Source organism: Megascapheus bottae, chromosome 6 (genome assembly GCF_031878675.1).
Source record: "Megascapheus bottae isolate mThoBot1 chromosome 6, mThoBot2.hap1, whole genome shotgun sequence".
NCBI lineage: Eukaryota > Metazoa > Chordata > Mammalia > Rodentia > Geomyidae > Megascapheus > Megascapheus bottae.
The window spans coordinates 5,478,263-5,484,262 of NC_143514.1; the positions used below are offsets into that span (position 1 = coordinate 5,478,263).

General features: G+C 47.0%; 1 protein-coding gene across 1 annotated transcript in view; it reads right to left on the reverse strand.

Moving 5' to 3' along the window:
- Positions 1 to 1,432, reverse strand: part of LOC150061289 (uncharacterized) — a 52,882-nt gene extending 51,450 nt beyond the window's left edge. Inside the window, exon 1 of the mRNA XM_090334164.1 lies at positions 1,280 to 1,432. The gene's annotated coding sequence lies outside the window, so the exon portion shown is untranslated. The remainder of the gene's footprint in view (positions 1 to 1,279) is intronic.
- Between the last annotated feature and the right edge of the window lie 4,568 nt (positions 1,433 to 6,000).

Here is a 6,000-nt window from a genome sequence, read left to right on the forward strand (position 1 = left end):
TGCCTCTAACTGGAAGCATGGTTTTTTTTTCTTCTCAACATCTTTCATTGACCTTCATACATATATATATATATATATATATATATATACACACACACACACACATATATATACATACATACACATACATATGAGGGAAAAGGGAATAATCCAACCCCTCCTGCCCCATTCTCTGTGAAAATCGGCCAATGAGTCTCAGGAAAAGGCATAGAAAAGGACAGAAGCCAACAGGTGGAAAAGGGGTTTTGTTTCCTAAGAAATGCCCAGACATTCGTTTGTGTGCTCTGGGTCTATCTGCCTCGGGGAATCGTAAGGGACAGTCTTCTATCAGGATTGGGGCCATCAAAAATAATGCCAACACTTCTACTTTAGGATGCCACCACATTTCTAGCTTGGAGATTTTTCTATGCCTTTTAAAACCGAGGGATTTATTCTCTTCCCCTAAATTCCAGACATTCAAACAGGCAGCACGTCTCCAAAGCTATCCCCCACCTCAAACTAGCTCTCTGGATGTTACAGATGGGGAAACTGAGGCCCAAGACAACCTTCATTTCTTTGACAGTGTCTGCCAACAAGAGAAATCCCCGGAACTGGGAAAGTTTCTGGATTGTGTTGAGGCAGAGTTCTCTCCTTTGCTCTTCCTTCTTGCCCTTTGCCTACAGACTGCTTGGGGGTGCTTAAGGAAGGGGGTACCACCCCTTCGGAAGAGGCATGCCAGGGCAGTGTGAGGCACACGCGTGCGCGCGCACACACAGACCCACGGACCCCCAGGCACACTTGCACACACACAGTTGCTTGCAATGTCTGCAGTCACTCCTCAAGCCCCAGCCTGGGAACTGCGCGGCAAAGCTTTCAGGCCTCTTTGGGCTTGGCTCTGGGCTTCCCTGAACCAAGGCTCTCTCTACCCTGCTCTCCTTCATCTTTCAAGCCTGTCTCTCTCTCTCTCTCTCTCTCTCTCTCTCTCTCTCTCTCTCTCTCTCTCTCTCTCTCTCTCTCTCTCTCTCTCTCTCTCTCTCTCTCCCCCACCCGCCACCCTTCCACCCTCCTCCCACCCCTCTCTCCTTCCACCCTTTCTCCCCCAGCAACCCAGAGGCACAGATCCTGTTCCTGGGGTTCTCTAGCAAAAAGGGGCCACCCCCAACCCTGAGCTCCTGGCAAGGACTTCCAGGGGTGAACGTGGGAGCTCCCATCGCAGGACAGCAGCACAGGAATGAGACCTCCACTTCCAGACCCAGGCAAGCAGCCTGCCACAGAAGAAGCAATTGTTAAGGGCTCTTACCTTTTTTTTATGAGGAGAAATTCTGGAGAATCATTTCAGAAACTGAGGGGGAAAAGTGAATGGAGACAAAAAAAAGACCCTTTGCCTGCATTCCCTGGCCTCCTGGTATCAAGACACCAGGACAACATCAAAGCAACTTAGGGGAACACTTTAGGGGCCTATTGTCTGCTCTGGTCTGATCTGTTTTTCTTCTGACTCCCCCTCTGGCTGCGCTCACACTTGGTATGGCCCAGGCATTCATGCCAAGTAGCTTTCACACATGGAAGCTTGTCTCAAGCAATTGCTGACAAGCCACAAACAAGACATTCTCCCTCCCTTCCCGCACCCCTCCCCCTCCCCCTCCTCCCCCTCCCCTCCTGGCTCCCCTCCTCCTTTCTTCTGAAAGGCAAACTAAAACTCTCCAGTGACAGGCAAGCTTGGCCTAGCTGTGCATGCACACACACACACACACACACACACACACACACACACACACACACACACACAGAGCTCAGCTAGTTGCTACACTGGTGAAGTTAAGAGAGGTGGGGGGGGCGGGCGGGGGGGATGAAAAAGAAAGAAAGAAAAAAAAAGCCCAGGCTGAGTTGAGTGGGGGGCAGGGAGAGAAAGCAAGGGAAAGAGACCAGAGCAGAGAACCCTGGTAAAATGGCAGAAGAGGAGAGGTAGACCCTTTTGAGAAAAGGCAGCAGTGGCAGCACACGTGGGCACACAGCACATACCCAGGGCTCTCTGAACAGTGAAATCAATGACCCAACAAAGACCCAGCCCGGAGTCCCATCCCCTTGGCAAGGTTGGGGGGTGGGGGAGACAAGGAGGAGGACTTCGGGACTGAGATTTTCTGCTTAAGCATGACATGATTTCTTTTCCTTCCTTCTCTTGGGCTTGTTCCCTTGAATAATGGGAACTTAGACCTGAGCCACTAGCTCAAGTCAAACCATGAGCTGTGCAAATGTGTGAGGAAACTTAACTCTGGCTTCAACTTGTCCCCAAAATATTTTTAAAGTAGAGACTGTGGTGTGTTTGCTTTTATTTGGGGGGGGGGCATTTCTTTCTTTTTCTTTCTCACAGAAACCCTAGAGAACAGTAGTAAGGGGAGGAAACAAACAAACAACAACAACAAAAAAAACGGTAACAAGTAGTGTAAACTCAGAGCTGTGAAGTGTGGTGTGGAAGTTACTGATTGCCAGACTGCTGGAATTTATGGGTGGGGGGGCAGAGCTGGGGGCGGGGAAAGGCTGAGTCTCCCAGAGCTGTTTTCGAGGAATGAGGGGGAATGAGGTAGGATAATGAATATGGCAAGATGCAAGCAGGAATTTGATTGGTGTGGAGGAAGGAGGTGCGGGTGCAAGAGGGGGGGTGTGTGTGTGTGAGAGAGAGAGAGGCACTGCATTAGAAAAAGAAGAGAAATGGAAGCCCAGAGGTTGAAACATATGGAGTAAATGAGATAGCAATGGAAGGCATAAAATGAGAGTAAAAAGAAACACAAAGGACAAGCAAATTTGCAGATGGCTTGAAATCAGTAGGGCCAATTGAGGGCAGGAAGAAGAAAAAAGAGGGGATGATGACATGACATTCATATTTTTAGCATCCTGCGGAGTCAGACAGAGCGAAACTAGCTCTGCCTGCCGAGGCTACGAGTTATCCCTGTAATGCCAGGCTCTGAATGGAAGCTCACTTGGTCCTAAGCCAATCTCTGTCTCTGTCACTGTCTCTGTCTCTGTCTCTCTGTCTCTCCTCCTGATACTGGACTTGCACTCTTATTGGTTTTTTCACTCAAAGCTTATACTCTACTGCTTGAATTTTTTTTTTTTTGTCTGTCAGGGGGCTTGAACTCAGGGCCTGGGCGCTGTCTCTGAGTTCTTTTGCCCAAGGCTAGCACTCTACTACTTCAGCCACAGCACCATTTTCAATTTTCTTGGTGCTAAGAAGAGTCTCATGGACTGTGGTACTCAGATCTCAGTCTCCTGAATATCTAGGATTACAGGTATGAGCCACCACCAGTACCTGGCTGCTTGAGCCTTGACTGCCAGCTTTTGGTTGGTTTAACTGGAGATAGGAGTCTGAGAAACATGTCTGCCTGAGTTAGCATCCAGCTGTGATTCTCAGATCTTAGCCTTCTAATCAGGCGCTAGCCACCACGACCCAGCCTCAGCTGCTCTCTTTGGCATGATGGTTACTTATACTCAAGATATTCTTCTGCACAATGGAAATGAAACAAACCATACCACTCATTCTTCATAGGCATGCTGTAAAGAATAAGTTAGTACTTTATTCTTGTTACCCCTAATGCTAGCTAAATGGCTTGTCACTCCCTGAAACCCACCAGGTCAGATTATTTTTTTCTTTTTGGGGGGAGGTGGCGGCGGGGAGAGGCAGGGTGCCAGGCTTGCTTAGCTTTTCTCCTTAGCTGAAGCTCTACCAAACCTCCACTTCAGACATTTTGCTGGTTAACAGGAGCTGAGAGTCTCGCAGATTTGTCTGCCTGGGCTGGCTTCTAAGTGTGATCCTCAGACCTCAGCCTCCTAAGTAGCTAATGTAAGCCACCAATGCCCAGCTCACAGACATTCTTGCTCCAGTTACTTTTCAACCTTAGTTTATTCATGCAGATTGCTAAGAACTGCCTGCCAGGCCTCCCACACACAGAGATGATGCTAGTGATTGCAAGGACTTTATATGGAGTATTTATACTTGACTCTCAGCCTTTTCCCAAGCATTAATACCATGAAATAATTTCGAGCAAGACCATCTCTATTTACAGATCATAAAACAGCAAGGCACAGAGGGTTTGAGTTAATTGAGGCCCTATAGCAAGAAAGAATTGAAATCAAACTGAGTTCTGTGACTCTAAGCCCCAACATTTACCTACCAAATTGTGGCTTCTCCATGGACGGCCTGGGTTCTTGACAGCTCTCCAAGTCCCGAGGGCCTCCAAGCCAACTTACTGCTTCTTGCTGCACCCCAGGGCCAGAGTTGTGATCCTCTCACTTTGAGCTGGGGGAACTTCTGACCTCCCCTTTACAGGCTACTGACTCACCCGTACTTCTAAGGGTTAGTGACTCACAATGCAAAAGGAGGCTCCTCGGCAATAATTGCACCAAGGGTCACTTTAACCTTTAGTGATAATGTGCAGATTGCCACGCAGTGAAGAAAGTCAGCAAAGACAGCAAAAGACAGTTCTTTCCCTGAAACACACACACACACACACACACACACACACGCCTATATTCAAAATTTAAAAAGTAGACAAAAGTACCCACCAAGTGTGGATGAGGAGGAGGAGGAGAATGGAGGCAAAAATTGACTCCATATGTGTGCATGTATAAAACAACCCCATAGGGCAGAAATGATTGTTGCTTCTACTTTGTATTTGTGTGCCCTTGCTGAGCTTTGTATACTCACTTAGCCTCTTTACTCAAGGCTGGTGTTCTACACTGGAGCCACAAAGTTCTACTTCTAGCTTTTTGCTGATTAGTTGGAGATAAGTCTCTCAGATTTATCTGCCTGGGCTGGCTTTTTTTTTTTTTTTTTTGGTGGGTTGTGGGACTTGAACTCTGGGCTTAAGTGCTGTCACTGAGCTCTTCAGCGCAAGGATACCACCCTACCCCTTGAGCCGCAGCACCACTTCTGGCTTTTCTGGTGATTAGTTGGAGATAAGAGTCTCATGGGTGCCTGGGCTGGCTTTGAACCACGATCCTCAGATCTCAGCCTCCTGAGTAGCTAGAATGGCAGGTGTGAGCCACCTGTCTTCACTTTGACTTCCTAGTTGAAGGAGTTGAGGCTGGGGGATTAAGGAATTTGTGAGGCTACTGGTCTAGGAAATCATGGTTGAGATGAGACCCACCATCTGCTTTTCTAGAAACTTCCATCTTCTCTCTATTAAGGGGCCAAAAAAGTGCCTGCAATTACTAAACTTAAAAACAAAACAAGAACAAACACCCCCCCCCATGCTCAGCAAGAGAAAGAAAAGAGAATCCATCCTAAGCATAATATTTTCATAGATACCCTTGAACTCAAGGCTTGGATGTGGCGACTCAGTTTTCCTTCATTGATCTGAGGATTATGATTTGAAGCCAACCCAGACAGAAAATCCATGAGACATGCAGCTCTCATGTCCAATTAACCAGCTGAAAGCCAGAATTAGAGGTATGTCTCAAGTGGTAGAGCACCAGTCTTGAAAGAAAACTTATGTAAAAGCACAAGGCCCTGGATTCCAGCTTCAGTAGTGGCACACACGAGCATGGTGCACACACACACACACACACACACACACACACACATACACACACGGGTGGGAGTAAATGCTGAGATTCCCAAACATCCGACTTATAAATGATCTTGGCAAACATACCTCATTCACAATGTGACACCCACCTACTTGGATATATTTGACTGTGGAGAAGAATGTGGGTGTCAGACAAAAGAGTGTTCTCGCTCCTTCACATCTCTAGAAGAATAGTCTGACGTAAAGATTTCAAGAATCAAGCAGAAAGCTTGAGGAAACAGATTTTTTAAGATTTACCAAGATACAGAAGCAATTTAGAGACAGGTAAGAAAGACTAGAGCCTGCATCATATGAAAATAGTCTTCTCTTCTAGTAATAAAGGACACGCATTAAAAACAGAGTTCTCCCTAATGACCGAAAGGCAGAGTAAGGTCGCCACATTCTAAAAGTAGAAGAACTGAATTTTGTTGTCAAAAGAAATGACCCAACCAAGTGTTCT